The sequence below is a fragment of the Mustela putorius genome, unplaced genomic scaffold, assembly GCF_011764305.1.
Source record: "Mustela putorius furo isolate JIRA1106 unplaced genomic scaffold, ASM1176430v1.1 tig00003899_pilon_pilon_pilon, whole genome shotgun sequence".
Classification (NCBI taxonomy): domain Eukaryota; kingdom Metazoa; phylum Chordata; class Mammalia; order Carnivora; family Mustelidae; genus Mustela; species Mustela putorius.
Window position 1 is genome coordinate 21,108,805 of NW_025422048.1, and position 18,596 is coordinate 21,127,400.

Below are 18,596 nucleotides of genomic sequence, written 5' to 3' on the forward strand. Positions count from 1 at the left end.
TGGGGTTTTTTGTGGGAGATAAAAATCCTAACCTTTTATCAAATGACACTGTGATATTTATAATTAGATAATAGTAGCTGTCTTCTGAGGGGACTGTCAGTTTGCAAATGATTCTCACCAGATTATGGTGGGATCAATAGGAGCTGAATAATTAAAATTCAATACTACTATGTCTCTCTCAATAACACTGTGGAGAATGATGTATGACAGATTTAATTGAATTTGTCAGACACCATGGCTACATGCATAGATCATAGGGGATATTTTTAGAGTTACATATTTGATTTTCTGATGAGACACGCAATGGGTCTTTTAAACATTTGAGGTTCCTCATGAGTCCTGCACTGTTGTGCTCTGGGAGTGTTGACAAGGCCAGGGAACATAGACCTGACTGTGCCAAATGTCAAAAAATCTAAACGTAAAGTGGAATGGTGGAGATGCCTGCTAATGGCATGGAAAGAGTTGATTTTGGGGGTAAAAGGTCCTAAAGGACAAAAAAAAAAAACCAAACTAAACTCCTATTACTTAATAATTGCTTTCTCACAGCATTTTATTAGCCACCGTAGAGAGAATTCAGGAATAACTTCGGTGACTTGGGTTCTAGACCTAACTCTGACACACACTAGATCTGTGACCTCCAAATCTCTCATATACAGGATGACAGAGTGATGCCATCTTTGCGTTATCTCCCTCACAGTGTTAACAGGGACAAATAAAATAGAAAGTTTTAAAGTGATTTGTAAACTGTGGTGTACTATGAACATGTTAATATGTTGCATATTATTTTTGTTAACATTACCTCCATTTGTTGCTTCATCAATCCATTCATTTTCTTATCCATTTAATCATCCCTCTACCATTAATTCAATGGACTTTTACTAAGAGTGAACTGTGCCAAGCTCAGCATAGTCCTTGCTTTTGAGAGGTACCATGTTTGGTGAGGGAACAAACCAATATAGAGTTAAGTGGTTTAAAGTGCTACTGGTATTATGATAGAATCATGAACTGGTTGTGGAGCACAAATTAGGTCATGATGAGGACATTAGGAAAGACTTAAAATGAAGTTTAACACGATACACGTTTTGAGTATTGGGTAGGTGCTCACTTGGCAGATGGAGGTGCAAGAGAGAGCATTTAAGGTTGAAGGAACACTATATACAAAGACACAAAAATATGAAATGTTCTAGTGCACTCTGTGCAGAGCTGAATCTGGAGAAGTAGGTGGATTCGGTTCATGAAGTGCTTTGCGCATCATTTAAGCATACTGGACCTTTATGCCCAGGAAAGTGGGGAGCCACTGAGGGGCTTTGATTTAATCAAGGAAATGATATGAAGAGATTTGTACTTGAATTAGAATCCTCTGGCAGCAGGGTGGAGGGTGAATTAGAAGGGGCAGGGTAGACAGTAAGACCAGTTAAAAGCTTATTGTGACAGTTCTAGGGAACAACAATGTGGTTCTGAATTACAGGTTGAAACCCTACATGAATGATGACTTAGTCATCTCAGTGGAGATACTCATGATGGGAGAAGGGTTTTAGATAAACTCCTCTTCTGTGACAACTTTTGAATTTCCCTCCAACTCTGGCTCTCTATCCACTATTCATAGTTTCGGAGACTGGCTCTATCATTCTTCATTTGTACAAGTCAGAAAGTTGTCCCTTTCTAACCCTTCACATCCAATAGTGCTGATTCTACCTCTAAGTAAAACAAAATAAATAAAGTTAGTCTGAAAAGGTATTTAAAATCTTGTTTAAATTGGTGGGAAAAGATAGGATCCATTTTTGATGCATTAAGAGTCCTAGGGACAAACAAGTTTTTTTTGTCTGTTGAAGGTGGTGGTGGGTAGTGATTTACAAAATTCTATTTCCATACAGCTTACTTACCTTTCTCTTACAGTATAGAGGTGGTCATGTCTCACCTATATTTATTATTTTATTTTTTTAAAGATGTGTTTCTTTTTATTTGAGAGAAAGAAAGAGAAGGGGCAGAAGGAGAGGGAGAGAGAGAATCCTCAAGCAGACTTCCTGCTGAGCATGGAGCCTGATGTGGGGTTTGGTCCCAGGGGGGACCCTGGGATCATCACCTAAGCTGAAATCAAGAGGCAGACACTTAACTGACTGAGTCACCATGTACCCCTCACTTATTTTTAAATTTGGCAGACACTTACACTTTTAAGGTCCCTTTTCTCTCTGGTTTACTCACTGTTATGCTTAGGCATCAAATGCCTTTTGCTCAGTATCTCATTTTTGCTACTCAATTTTGTTCTTTTCATAAATGTTTATGGAGCTGGCATCATAAAAAAAGGTAGAGGAGACAGCTATGTACAGAGTAGGATTTCACAGACTCATAAGACGTCAGAACTGGAAGGGGCCTTAGGGATTATCTTTGCCAAGGCCCTGGAAACAACGTGGTCAAAAATACAAATCTCGATGAAAATCTCTCTTCTACTACTTATAAGCTTTGCAGATTTATACAAGTAACATAACTGCTCAGAACTAGTGTTCCTTATCTATAGAGTAAGTATTATAATAACTGCTTGGGAAGATTAAGAGAATGATTGATAGAAACAGCCTTAAACACAGTGTCTAGCACATGGTATGAGCTCTATAAATTGTAGTTGCTTTTATCTTCTTCCTTTCATTTTACTAATAAAGTTAATAATAAAAATTAATAAATTTAATAAAAATTTATTAATAAATTTAATAAAATACTGAGACTAAGAGAGAAGTGACTTTCCCATGTTCATGTAGGTCAATAGAGTCCAAATTAGAACACAGGTTTTCTATTTTCTCATTCATGTTTGTAGTTATACTTAGAAGCCCCCTGCTCTGGCACAGGATCAGACAGAGAGGGTGGGGGTTGGTAAGAATTTGTGTTGCTCGCCAAGGAGATAGGAACAGAGAAGAGGGACAGGGAAAAGGGCAGAGAAGCCAGTGAAAACAGCACCTTACTCCAAATTTTGCTAAGGGCTCTAAGGGCTGCTTTCATCCTAGAAAATGATGTGGTCTCATTTATCATTTATTTCTACTTTGAGTTTGTCTGTTGTCAGCACATAGGGCTGCTAGAGATAGGTATACACCTGATACCTAGGGAATCTTCCTAGCAACATGTTGCGTGATAGGAAGAGTTAGCTGGAAGGAGCCATTAGTGTCTGGGAATAATAGAGAAATGACTGGATTCCCGAGAATTGTTAGAAAAAGATCCATGAATGAATCCCCAACAATTAATAACAGGCAGAACTTAACAGTTGTTTCAGAATGAGCTGCTTTGAGGTCATTCAGGTATTTTCCCCCCAAATTTCAAATATAATGCCATCGGGGGACTGAAATTTATTTTAAGAGCCATTATTTACAGCTCAAAGCTACAACAAATGGCATTGATGTTGGATGTTTCACATTTGGATACTCCTAAGGTTGTTGTTTTCAGACATTTATCATAGGTTCTGCTTATAAATATTTGCTTTCATGAATATTCTTGCACCATGGCTCAGTTCCTATTTTTCCAATACGAGCAGAGTCAGGGTTATGTCAGTAAACACAATAAAAAAACACATCTTGTGTTGTTGACCATGCAGCTCTGAGGTCTGGGTGGAGTACACTCTCATTAATTCACTTCGTTTGTCTACATAAGAGACTCTATTGTTATTCCTCCCTACCTTCTATTTCTCATCTTTTACAGGTAGATTATAAATTATAGTTGATAACGGTATCTTTCCTACAGGAAAATAACATCGCTGATTTATAGTCAATTAGAAAAGATGTGTCCTTTGAATTGTGTTTCTCCTGGTGGGGCGTGGGGTTTCTTTGAATCAGTCGTACTTTTGTTTGTCCTCTTAGTGTCTAGCTATAAATAACTGTCAGATGGCCAGGGTTAGAGTTTAGCCTGTGTTTAGTGTTAGGGGCTCAATCTGGGGCCAGGGTTAGCTAGGTGCCAGAGGACACAGTGAAAATAACTGGATCACTTACCTTTGGTGGAATAGTTAGTTCAGATTGGCCCCAATTGGCTTTTTCCTTAAAACTCAAATAGCATTTACTTATATGATCCAGCACCAACCACATTCTACTCAGAACACAACCTTGAAGGAAGAGAACTAGAACCGGAAGGTAGAGGGCAAAGGAAGAAGGAAGGGAAGGTCCAGCAAATCCAGCCTACGGTAACACATGGGTCAGCTGTCATTGTGGGATGTCTGAGGACATCAGATCCTGTCAGATCGACTGTACAGGAAAAGAACACGAAGACTGAGGAACCTCAGAAACAAACCTTACCTACTTCACAACTTTGTCTTTCACAACTTTTATAAAACCTAGCACTTCTGCCTGGTGGGATTTTAAAAGGAGGCATTTTGGAATATCATACATGGAATGACATCTGTGATGTTTATTTTCTCCACCCTTGAATCCATGGGCTACCTTTGGAGTGTTAACCACCTTGAGCAATCTCTTGGTCCCATTGGTAGTCAGGACTTCTGCATGTGAGTATTTCCAGTCTGGTCACATAGGCTACTGTTTAACCTGAAGGTCTAAGCCTGCTGCCAGGCCTCTCACCTGGGAGAGGACGAGTCTTTCACTGGCTGCTGGATGTGATAATCAGAGAAGGTAAAAGTTCTCATAAGAAAAACCTTTTAAAGGTATTCAACTTTAGTGTCACTACAGATGTCTAGTTCAGCTTTGTAAAGAAGGCAGGAAATGCCCTTGTTTTCTGCCAGGGAAGATATGCTAGAAGCAGTTATAATGGCAGCCAGTTTAACAATACTCTGGTGAAGAATCAGGCAGTCCAAGAGGATTGTGGCTTAGGAGTGCACCAAAATAGTGGTTCCCCAAAATAACCTAAGAGCTTGTTGAACACGAGGGCCTTATGTGGAGATTTTGATTCATTCCATCTAGGGTGGAGCCAGGGAAGCTGTACATTTGACAAGTGCCTCAGGTAGTTCTGATGCTATTGATGCTTGAAACTCTTGCCATAAAAAATCATTATTTCAAATTATTTGCATTGGGTTTGTGGTCATTTTCTGATGTGAGCTGAACTAAAACTTCTGTTGGAATCTGTGATGAGAGTGTCACTTTAGGAGTGGAACATTGCAAATAAGTTCAAAATAAAGAGAACAGTTTACCTGCATAGAATACTCTGATTCTGGGAGAACCAGACACATTTTCAAGTACTGTCAGATTATTGCTTTTTATACTACAAATTACTACTCTAGTTATACTTCCAATAAGTTTTTTTCTTTCTTTGTTGTATATTCCATAAGGGCCTCTCATATACAATGCTTTCTTTTCCAAGTTAAGGTTAATATATTTTTTAAAGATTTTATTTATTTATTTGAGGGAGAATGAGTGAGAGAGAGCATGAGAATGGAGAAGGTCAGAGGGAGAAGCAGACTCCTCAAGGAGCTGGGAGCCTGATGTGGGACTCGATCCTGAAAGTCTGGGATCATGACCTGAGCCGAAGGCAGTTGCTCAACCAACTGAGCCACACAGGCGCCCCTAAGGTTAATATTTTTAAAATTGTATTTGAGAGAGAAAGAGTGAGCACACCCATGGAGAGAAGTAGAGGGTAGAAGGACATGCAGCCTCCATGCTGAGCGCAGAGTCTGATAAGGGACTCAATCTCAGGACCCTGAGAGCATGACCTGAGCAGAAACCAAGAGTCAGATGCTTAACCAACTGAGCCACCCAGATGCCCCTCCAAGTTTAGGTTAATATTGAATGACAGAATGGAAATATGCTTCTGGTTAAAAAAAAAAAATGTCTAGTCCAGATTGACTGGGTTGACTTCCTCACAGTATAGTAAAAGTACAGATCATAAAGTGGGGAGTATAAAAGGGAGATTGAGGGAAAGATGGACTTCAAATAAGGGACTTTTGAGCTTCTTGATATAGAGATCTCTACTAATATCTGTCTCCCCCCAGCAAAATCCTATTTTTATCAAGCTCCAAGCATTAAAAGTGGAGAAATAGGGAAGGAGAAAGAAGGGGTGGGAATGATAATCTAAGAAAGGGAGAATCTAAGAAAGGGCTATCTATCAAGTCTGAATAAGCTTGTGAGGTCTATTTCTTTTGCTTTGGTGATGGTGACTTTGTCAACTTTCTCCAGCACTGACTCACTTTTACAGTATAGGCATAATGAGGGGGATATAGGAAGGTCTGGAAACAGAGGAGCAGCCAGGCCCAATCCCAGAAAATCCTCCACAGCCCATTCATTAGCAGCATCACAACACTGTCCTTGTACCGCCCTGGGTATAGTGCTCTTCATATATAGTGCAGTAACCCAGTTCGCTGACTATTTCCCTGTCCCTAAGCCAAAGCTCACAGGCCCAGTCAACAATTTGTTTTGCCTTTGGTAGGGGAAGTAGTACTAGTGTACATATAGTTAGCTGACAGCTAAACTTGATTATATGAAACTGTGGTCCCAGAATAGAGAGGCCTGATTAAATACAAACTAGGGAATTGGGGGTTTCAAATGACACAAAGGTTATGGAAGGGGCAGGTTGTGGGTTGTAGATGGTTGGGAAGATACCTACTTTACTGATTCCCTTGTATCTCCACAAGCTACAAGGAATACGTAGCAAAGATGGGAGATAGATGGAGTTGGGGAAAAAGTAGACTTTGGTTGTCTATCATAACTGATGGTCATGGGTATTTTAGTATCTTTTCTTTTTGTTGTTGTTGTTGTTGTTTTTAAAGATTTTATTTGTTTATTTGTCAGAGAGAGAGAAAGAGCACAAGCAGGCAGAGGCACAGTGACAGGCAGAGGCAGAGGCAGAGGGAGAAGCAGGCTCCCTGCCGAGCAAGGAGCCAGATGCAGGACTTGATCCCAGGACCCTAGGATCATGACCTGAGCCTAAGGCAGCCGCTTAACCAACTGAGGCATCCCAAAAACCTTAAACACTTTGAAAAATCTCCTTCTGATCCTGTCCAAGCCATGCCTTACCATTATGTTATATACAAATCTATAAATAATAGCACTGTTTAGGACAGCTTCTCACACTAACATATCTCGGATATTGTTAAAATACAGATTCCAGTTCTGTAGGTCTGGTATCAGGTCTGATATGCAGCATTCCTAACACTGCCCATGGTATGGGTGAGGGCAAATTGGCAAGGCTTCAAGGAAGAAGTATGTCTTGAGCAGGGCATTGAACGATAAGATTAGGTTTAGATGGAGAAGAGAGGCTACATTGGTGCTGATGTACATTATCTAATGCAGAGGAATAGGAGAGACTTATGAAATAAGGATACTGAGGATGGGATAAGCATATATGGCCAAGAAAATGAAAAACTGATCTTTGCAGGACCAAAGTCTCATTTGAGGAAGTAGGTGAAGATAGGAGTGGGTAGGTAAGGTGGGGGCATTGTATGGAAGAGAGTCTTGACTGCTGGTCTGAGGAGTTTGGACTTTGTCCTGTAAGTAAACAAAGAGTCAATGAAGGGGGCGCCTGGGTGGCTCAGTGGGTTAAAGCCTCTGCCTTCGGCTCAGGTCATGATTCCAGGGTCCTAGGATCGAGCCTCGCATCAGGCTCTCTGTTCAGCAGGGAGCCCGCTCCCCCCACCCTCTCTGCCTGCCTCTCTGCCTTTTTGTGATCTGTCTGTCAAATAAATAAATAAAATCTTTTTTTAAAAAAAGAGTCAATGAAGCGTTTTGAGAGAGGAATAACAATTTGGAAGTGGTGCCTTCAAAAGAACTAATCTTGAACTGGCTCATAGGCTAGATCAAAGGGAAGAGAACCTTAGAGGAAGGTAAAAATCAATTGCAGTAAGACAGGTAGGGGGGATGAGTTCTGGATCAGGGTGGCAATAGCATTTGAAAAACAAGTCATCAGACTGGGAAATAGCAGGACTCTGTGACTGATTGAAGCTCTCCCTGTGTCTTTCTGCCCCTCCTTCAAATCACCACATTCAGAAGATATAAGAGGCTGTGGGGTCAAGTTTATTTCACTAGTACATTTTTGAAGCTTTTGTTAAACTCCTGAAAATCATACTGTGAATTGAGATGGCTGCAGTGAACTTGTGGAGAAATAGCCTTCTCTCATATTGTCAGTGGGGCTGAAAGGTGATGTTCTAAATGGTACATAAAATTCTGAAAGGTTAGACAAATTGTTGCCTATAAGCCTTGTAAGATAGTAACTGCTGCTGAAACACAAGATCATAGTCAAACCTTGGAGAAGCTAGAAGTGAAGAAGGCAATTTAGGCTCGATTTTGTTTACAAGGTAGGTGTAATTTGGAGATCATACTGACAAGAGCTTGGCTATAAATATAGATTTCATCCAGAAGCTATTTGAGGACAATACTTAATGTGGTGTGGGAATGAAGGGTTAAAAAAAAGAAGTCATTGTGTATTTTGTCCTTTCCAAATTTGTGATGCCTACACCTGATAGGCCAAATGTTTTCTGCCCTCTCCAATGCCTACATTGTGTTCCCACAGTATGACAAACATCCCTTGTGTTCATTTCATTCAGAAAAGTGACATATGCCCCTATTCCTGGGGCACTGAACAAGGCATCAAAACGCCTCTCCCCTTGTCTATTAGTCCTTCCCACCATTAATCTGCCATGAGACCTGAAATGGCCCACCTTCACTCTGTGAAGGCACAGGGCCCTGTGAAAAAGTATGTTAAATTAAGAGGGATAAGTTAAGGAGAGATTGCTTTTACTACCTCTTTAGCAAAGGAAGAACATCAAGGGTGTGGGGTTCTAGGGAAATAAGTTATTATGAGGGGAAGCAGGAAAGTTCTGGGTGATGGGATAATATTGGGAAAAGGCTCCCCAGTATGCATGTAGGTGGTACTAGGTAGGTAAGGGCCACTGTTAGGTGTGGAAAGATGAAGGACTTGTGTCAACTTACAAGTGTTCCTGAATCAGCTCATAGAAGCCTGATAGCTGAGAAACAGCCATCTTGAGAAAGTCTTAAGTTTGAGGTCTGGTAAATGAGTTTCCTACTGAGGGGAGGCTGGTGATACCTGTTGTTTGAGAGGTATGTTGCCAGGCATTAGACTTTTGTGAGAAGATCATTAATTCATATCATAACTATATTTTTAAGCTGGGATGAAAAATAACCTGCTAGACCTTAATAGAAGAAATTTACTGAGACTAATATATGTGAATATACCTCCCTAGATTCCTTTGTAGCATAAAGAAGTGGTACTAAAGGGAAATTTTTGTGAATAATGTGAGAGCTCCCATTATCTGACAGATTCAGCATTTGCTATGTGTTCATTGAATGAATGAATGAATGAACAGAATACAAATTGACTGAATCACTAAATTTAAGGCTATTAGTCTGGGTTCAAATTTCTGTACTTCCATTTATAAGCTGTTGGACCTTTGGTAAATTTTTTTCTCTGCCTAGATCTCGTTTTCTTAATATTTAAAATGAGAATAATGATACTTGCCCTGCCTCCTTCACATAGTTATGGGAAAAATAGTAGATAAAAAGAAATTTTCACATGGAAAACTCTAAAATAGAGGTTTACTGAGTTATCCAAGGATGGCCATTTTGGTGTTTGCTAAGATAAAGGGGTCTCTAGAGTTCATTAACGGAAGGTCCCTACAGTTGGCCTCTGGCCCTAGTGTGACCTCCTACAAAGAAACCTCTGTGCTGTCCAAAATTCAATTTTAAACTCCTGTGCAATCAGTGTAAAAATCAGATTCCTATTCTGCCTGGCTGGCCTGCCTTCCTGGAGTGACAGAGACCACAGGAAATACTGTGGGCTTTGTATGGAATACCATGGGAACATATCCGCCACAAGGCTGTGCTCTTTCTTCTGTGGGCACTGTCATCCCTCCAGAGATGAGAAAGTCATCTTAGGATATTTTTTCTGTATCCTCAGCTGTCTCTAAGATGACACTTTCCCAAGGGTGAGAGTGAGGGGGCAGGAGTAAGAGAAGTATGGGTCTCCCTCTTTCTTTCTCTCTTCCTCTCTCCTCACATTGTGATTCACAAGGAGCAGTTGATTTGACTTTTAATCAGTTTCCCCTTTGTGTTATTCTCCTTTCATCTGAGATCTCACTCCTCACCTTGGGCTCTGTTCAGTTGATCTCAAAGGAAGCTGCCTCACATTTCCTTTCTTGGACACATTGTGCAGAGTTCCTATTTAAATGGATGCTTTGTTCTCAGGGTTAAGGGAGAGAAGGTGGGATGATTTAAAAATCCTGCCCAGAGTCCTTGAGGAAGCAGACTGGAGTGCTGTTTGCAGAAGTCAATAGGCTTGTTGTAAGCAGGCATTGTGTGTTCTAGCACAGGCTGCTGAAACAAATCAATTTCAATTTACTTGTCTAGCAAAAGGAGCCATTATTTAGAACTGAATGGTCAGAGCTCCCATAATATATTGTGAAAACTTATTGTAGTTTTTACTGAGAGCTAGTATGATGAAATTATTTGTTTAGAAGCAGAGTGTGGATATTTATAGAATATAAATTCTGGAGGTATTGATTAGGGGCAGTTGAAGAATGAGCCACATTTCTTTTCCAAATGTGGATGCCGGGTGATATTCATCCGACATTGATACCAGAGTTCACTGCTGGCTGGAAAGCTGACAGGATCCTTATTGTGACAACAAACACAATTAAGACCAGAGGAGAGTGAGTGTTTTCTAGGTAGGGAGATACAATAGTTAACACTGAAGTTCATTCACCTTTAAAGAGCAAGTTGGCTCATAAATTTGGCTTTCTTACGTTTTCCCTTACAAGAATGTCTGTCTCTGCCTCTATATTTTACGTTAGCTATACAGCTTCGTGTATTACCAGTAAATTGTTGAAACTTCCTGTAGGAGTAAAATCTAAGGCTTGAGTCACTAAAGTTTTATGTTTTCCTTTTTGCAGAGTTTACACTGAAAACAACAACAACAACAACAACAAAGAAAGGCATTAGGTTTGAGATATGATTTGTACCTTTCCTCCAAATTGGCTGATGATATATATTTTTTTATTTATCAGGTTTTTTCTATGCATTTTAACTTCTGATGATTGGTCTTTTGGAAAATGGTTACAATTTTTGCTGTATATATTATGGTTTTCTGTTAAAGGTCTTTCTACCTTTTCCATGAATGTAAGTTTTCATGTTTTCTACAAAGGTCAGATACTTTTACTTATGACCATCACTGGGGTGTAGCAGAACTTTGGATCCTGTTTACTTGACTTAGTTGGGTAGGACATTGGGCTGCAGAGTAATAACTGATGAAAATTAAATACAAAACTCTTAGGGTCTAGCGGTAATCTAGAAGTTGTTCTTATCTTACTTGTGGAATCCTGCTTGTACTTGCCTTTCTTAAGCAGTGGTCCCCATTCTAGCTCCCAAACTATCTAGGCCACATACTAACTCTTCACCTTGAATGCCTTATTGATAGTACTTACACAGAGCTTGAATTTAGTGGGTAATCACTAAATGTTTATTAAATGAATGAATGGAAAGATGCCTCAAGGGTACAGAAGTAGACAATTTAATATACTAAATCAAACACGTAATAATGGAATAGTTATGAAATTATATGCCCTTTTTCTCAGGTATATTATTGATATTTAACAGAGACTTACATGGTGGAAGCTTCAGATATCATAGCTATCCCCAAGGTGACAACAAGATCATATCCCATTTGTAAATTACCTGTGTATGATTTGGACTTTATTTCAAGACTTGCCTTTATTTACATGTGAACCTTGTTTTGGAAGGGGAGTGGAGGGCATATCAAATGCAGCCAGAGTTCAGTCAATGCTAGACAGCGCATTCAGACTCAAAAACCAGGTATTGGTATCCTAAGGTAAATTGGCTGCTTTAACCCTGTGATGCGTATTGATCCAGAAAAAGGCATGACTGATGTGATTCATATCAATTTGAATTTTCAAACAGTAAAGAGCAAGGACTCAGTCACACCACTTTAATACAGTGCCAACACAAGTGGCTAATTAGGGCAGCTCAGTGAGCAGACATTGGTGGCAACCCAGTAAAACTGGTTGTTGGTACCTACAGAGCAATGAAACAAAATCAAAAGCTCAGAAATTCGCCCATGCATATACAGTCAACTAATATTTGACAAGGAAGCTAAGAATACTCAATAAGGAATGGATAGTGTCCTCAATAAATGATATTTAGAAAGCTGGATGTTCATAGGCAAAAGAATAAAATTGGACCCATATCTTATATCACTCACAAAAATTAACTCAAAATAGATTAAAGACTTAAATGTAAGCCCTAAAACAGTAAAACTCCTAGAAGAAAACATAAGGGAAAATTTCCTTGATATTGATTTTGGCAAGGATTATTTCAATATAACACCAAAAGTACAAGCAACAGAAGCAAAAATAAATGAACGGGACTACATCAAACTAAGTATCTTCTACACAGTGAAAGAAAACAGTCAACAAAGTGAAAAGGCAGCCTACAGAATGGGAGAAAATATTTATAAGCCACATATCTCATAAGGGTATACTATCCAAAATATATAAGGAACTCATGCAACCCAATAGCATAAAAACAAATAATCTGAGTAAAAAATTAGTCAAAGGATTTGAATAGACTTTTTAAAACAAAATATGCAAACATTACTAATCATCAGAACAATGTAAATAAAAATCACAGTGTGGTGTCACTTCAACCTGTTAGGTTGGCTATCATCAAAAAGACAAGGGATAACAAGTGCTGGCAGTGATGTGGAGAAAAGGGAACCCTTGCACATTGTTGGTGGTAATGTAAATTGGTATAGCCACTATGGAAAACAGTATGGAATTTCCTCAAAAAATTAAAAATATTTCAGGCTTCACACTCAGCAGGGAGTCTCATTGAGATTCTCTCTCTCTCTCTTCCCTCTTCACATCCCCCTGCTTGTTCACTCTCTCTTTCTCTCAAATTAATAAAAAAATACTTTAAATATAATAAAAATTGCCAAGGGAAAAAATTAAAAATAAAACTGTTTTTTTTTTAAAGATTTTATTTATTTATTTGACAGACGGAGATCACAAGTAGGCAGAGAGGCAGGCAGAGAGAGACGGAGAAGCAGGCTCCCTGCTGAGCAGAGAGCCCGACGTGGGACTCGATCCCAGGATCCTGGGATCATGACCTGAGCCGAAAGCAGAAGCTCTAACCCACTGAGCCACCCAGGCGCCCCCAAAATAAAACTGTTTTGATCTAGCAAGTACACTTATGGTTGTATATATCTTAAAAAAATGAAGTCTTTATGTTAAAGAGGTATCTGCACCTCCATGTTCATTGTAACATTACGTACAATATCCAAGGTATGGAAACAGCCTAATTATCCATCTATAGAAGAATGGATGAAGAAAATGATATCTATCTATCTATCATCTATACATACACATAAAATGGAATGTATGAGTGAAACCATGTGAAAACTGTCTTTTTCTGATTGAATTATTTCACTCAGCATAATCCCCTCCAGTTCTATCCACATTGATGTAAATGGTAAGTATTCATCCTTTCTGATGGCTGAGTAATATTCCAGTGTGTGTGTGTACACACACACATACACACACACACACACACACACACACCCCACATCTTCTTTATCCCTTCGTATGTCAATGGACATCTTGGCTTGTTCTAGTTTGGCTATTGTGGACAATTGTGGACATTGTCACTATAAACATTGGGGTGCATATGCACCTTCAGATCATTAATTTTGTATCTTTGGGGTAAATAAGTAAAAGTGTAATTGGGTCGTAAGGTAGCTCTATTTTTACCTTCTGATTTCCAGAGTAGCTGTACCAGTTTGCATTCCCACCAACAGCGTAAGACAGTTCCTCTTTCTCCACATCCTCACCAACATTTGTTGTTTCCTGCCTTGTTAATTGTAGCCATTCTGACTGGTGTGAGGTGGTATCTCATTGTCATTTTGATTTGTATTTCCCTGATGCTGAGTGATGTTGAGCATTGAGCATTTTTTCATGTGTCTATTGGCTACTTGTATGTCTTCTATGTAGAAATATCTGTTTATGTCTTCTGCCCATTCATTGACTGGATTATGATTTTTTGGGTGTTGAGTTTGATAGGTTATTTATAAATCTTTCATATTAGCCATTTATCTGATATATAATTTGCAAATATCTTCTCCCATACCATAGTTTATCTTTTAGTTTTATTGATTGTTTCCTTTGCTGTGCAGAAGTTTTTTACCTTGATGAAGTCCCAATAGTTTATTTTTGCTTTTGTTTCCCTTGCCATTAGAGACGTGTCTTGCAAAAACTTGCTGTAGCTAATATTCTCCTCTAGGATTCTGATGGATTCCTGTCTCACGTTGAGGTCTTTTATCCATTTTGAGTTTATTTTTGTGTATGGTATAAGAGAATGGTCAAGTTTCATTCTTCTACATATAGCTGTCCAGTTTTCCCAGCACCATTTATTGAAGAGACTTTTTTCCACTGTATATTTTTTCCTGTTTTGTTGAAGATTATTTGACCATAGAGTTGAGGGGTCCCTATCTGGGCTCTTTACTCTGTTCCACTGGTCTATGTGTCTGTTTTTATGCCAGTACCATGCTGTCTTGGTGATCACTGCTTTGTAGTAAAGCTTGAAATCAGGTAACGTGATGCCCCCAGTTTTATTTTTGTTTTTCAACATTTCCTTAGCGATTCGGGATCTCTTCTGATTCCATACAAATTTTTGGATTATTTGCTCCAGCTCTTTGAAAAATACCGGTGGAATTTTGATCGGAATGGCATTAAAAGTATAGATTGCTCTAGGCAGTATAGACATTAGCCAAAGTCCAAGAAGTTACTACCTCTGTTCTCCTTTAGGATTTTGATGGATTCCTGTCTCACATTTAGGTCTTTCATCTGTATTGAGTTTATCTTTGTGTATGGTATAAAAAAATGGTCCAGTTTTATTCTTCTGCATGTTGCTGTCCAACTTTCTCAGCACAATTTCTTGAAGAAACCATCTTTTTAAAAAGGTTTTTAAAATTTATTTCACAGAGAGTGAGTACAAGTAGGCAGAGTGATAGGCAGAGGAAGAGGGCAAGCAGACCCCCACTGAGCAGGGAGCCTGACGTGGGACTTGATCCCTGGACTCTGGAATCATGACCTGAGCTGAAGGTGGCCACTTAACTGACTGAACCATCCAGGCACCTTTTTTTAAAAAAAGTACTTTATTGATTTATTTGAGAGAGAGAGAATGAGAGAGAGAGAACACAAGAGGGGGGTAGTGTCAGAGGGAGAAGCAGACTCTCCACCAAGCAAGGAGCCTGATGTGGGACTCGATCCTGGGACTCCAGGATGATGACCTGAGCTGAAGAAAGTCACCCAACCAACTGAGCCACCCAGGTGCCTGAGACTGTCTCTTTTCCATTGGATAGACTTTCCTGCTTTATTGAAGATTAGTTGACCATAGAGTTGGAGGTCCATTTCTGGAGACTCTATTTTGTTCCATTGATCCATGTGTCTGTTTTTGTGCTAGTACCATGCTATCCCAATTATCACAGGTTTGAAATATAGCTTGAAGTCAGGCATTGTGATGTCCCCAGCTTTGGTTTTCTTTCTCAACATTACTTTGGATATTCAGGGTTTTTTTTCTGAAATATTTTAATATTTTAACAATATTTATTCTTCTAGTCCATGAGCGTGGAATGTTTTCCCATTTCTTTGTATCTTCCTCAATTTCTTTCGTAAGTGTTCTGTAGTTTCTAGAGTATAGGTCCTTTATCTCTTTTGTTAGGTTTATTCCTAAATATTTTATGGTTTTTGGTATAATTATAAGTGAGATCAATTTCGTAATTTCTCTTTTTATAGTCTCATTGTTAGTGTATAGAATGCAACTGATTTCTGTGAATTTATTTTATATCCTTCCACATTGCTGAATTCCTGTATGAGTTCTAGCTTTTAGAGTGGAGTCTTTTGGGCTTTGCACATAAAGTACCACATCATCTGCAAAGAGTGAGAGTTTGACTTCTTTGCCAATTTGAATGCCTTTTAGTTCTTTTTTTTTTTTTTGTCTGATCACTGAGTCTAGGAATTTTAGTACTATGTTGAATAATAGTGTGAGGGTGGGCATCTCTGTAGTGTTCCTGACCTTAGGAGACAAGCTCTCAGTTTAGCCCCATTGAGAATGATATTTGCTGTGGGCTTTTTGTAGATAGCTTTTATGACATTGAGGTATGTTCCCACCATCTCAATACTGTGAAGAGTCTCAATCAAGAAAGGATGCTGTATTTTGTCAAATGCTTTTTTCTGTATCATTTGGGAGGACAATATGATTTTTGTCCTTTATTTTGTTTTATTTTATTTTGTCCTTTATTTTTATTAATGTGATATATCACATTGATTTGTAAATGTCAAACCACTGTTGCAGCATAAGAATAAATTCCACTTGGTCGTGGTGGATAGTGATTTTAATGTACTGTTGGATTCTACTGGCTAGTATCTTGGTAAGAATTTTGGCATCGATATTCATCAGGGTATTTGTCTGTAATTCTCCTTTTTGATGGAGTCTTTGGTTTTGGGATAAAGGTAATGCTGGCCTCATAGAAGGAGTTTGCAAGTTTTCCTTCCATTTCAGTTTTTTTGAAACAGCTTCAGAAGAATAGGTCTTCTTTAAATGTTTGGTAGAATTCTACTGGGAAGCCATCTGTCCCTGGACTCTTATTTGTTGGGAGATTTTTTATTACTGCTTCAGTTTCTTTGTTCATTGTGGTCCATTAAGGTTTTCTATTTCTTCCTATTTCAGTTTTGGTAGTTCAAAATTTCTAGGAATGCATCCACTTCTTCCAGATTGCCTAATTCATTGGCATATAGTTGCTCATAATATGTTCTTACAATTGTTTGTATTTTCTAGGTATTGGTAATGATCTTTCCTCTTTCATTTATGATTTTATTAATTTGGGTCCTTTCCCTTTTCTTTTCGATAAGTCTGGTATGGGCCAACCAATTGTATCAATTCTTTCAAAGAACCAGCTTCTAGTTTCATTGGTCTGTCTACTGTTTTTTGTATTTGTATTTTGTTTTGTTTTGTTTTTGTTTTCCATTTCATTCATTTCTGCTCTGATCTTTATTATTTCTGTTATCCTGCTTGGTTTTTTATTTGTTGTTCTTTCTCCAGTTTCTTTAGGTATAAGATTAACTTGTGTATTTGAGACTTTTCTAATTTTTTGAGAAAGGCCTTTACTACTTTGTACTTCCTTCTTAGGATTGCCTTTGCTGCATCCCAGAAGTTTTCAACTGTCATGTTTTCATTTTCATTTGTTTCCATGAGTTTTTAAAATATCTTTAATTTTATGGTTGACCCATTCATTTTTAAAATATCTTTAATTTTCTGGTTGACCCATTTAATCTTTAGTAGGATGCTCTTTAACCTCCAAGTGTTTGAGTTCCTTCTAAACTTCCTCTTATTATTGAGTTCAAGTTGCAAAGCATTGTGGTCTGAAAATATGCAGGGAATAATCCCAATCTTTTGGTACTGGTTGAGACCTGATTTGTGGCCCAGTATGTGATCTATTAAGGAGAATGTTCCATATGCACCTGAGAAGAATGTATATTCTGTTGTTCTAGGTTGGAATGCTCTGTATATATCTGTGAAGTCCATCTAGTCCAGTGTGTCATTCAAAGCCTTTGTTTCCTTGTTGATCTTCTTAGATGATCTGTCCATTGCTGTAAGGGGTGTTAATGTCCCCTACTCTTACTGTATTATTATTAATATGTTTCTTTAATTTTGTTATTAATTGGTTTATGTAATTGGCTGCTCCTGTTAAGAGCATAAGTTTTTATAATTGTTAGATCTTCTTGTTGGATATACCATTTATGTATGATAGTGTTCTTCTTCATCCCTTACTACAGGCTTTGGCTTAAAATCTAATTTTTCTGAAATAAGGATTGCCACCCCAGCTTTCTTTTAGTATCTGTTCGCATGATAATTGTTCTCCATCCCCTCACTTTCAGTCTGGAGGTTTCTTTAGGTATAAAATGAGTCTCTTGTAGACAATATATAGTGGGGTCTTGCTTTTTTATCCAATCTGATATCCTATGTTTTTTGATTGGAGTATGTAGCTTATTTACATTCAGGGTAACTATTGAAAGATACAAATTTATTGCTGTTGTACTACCTGTAAAGTCTCTGTTTCTGTTTATTTTCTGTTTGTTTTTGTTTTTGTTTTTTTCTGGTCTATGTTACTTTTGGGCTCTCTCTTTGCTTACAGGATGCTCTTTAATATTTCTTACAGGGCTGGCTTAGTGATCACAAATTCTTTTAGTTTCTGTTTATCCTGGAAGCTTTTTAACTCTCCTTCCTTTCTAAATGATAGCCTTGCTGTATAAATCATTCCTGGCTGCATGTTTTCCTCTTTTAGTACCCTGAATATATCATGCCAGCCCTTTCTGGCCTGTCAGGTTTCTATATGGGTCTGCTGCCAGTCTAATGTTCTTACCCTTGTGTGTGAAGGACCTCTTATCTTGAACTGTTTTCAGGATTCTCCCTTTATCTCTGAAATTTGCAAGGTTCACTATTATATGTCAGGGTGTTGATATGTTTTTATTGATTTTGAGAGGGGTTCTCTGTACCTCCTGGACTTGAATGCCTGCTTCCTTTCCCAGATTAGGGAAGTTCTGATCTATGACTTGCTCAAGTATACCTTCTGTTCCTTTCTTTCTCTCTTTCTTCTTTCTT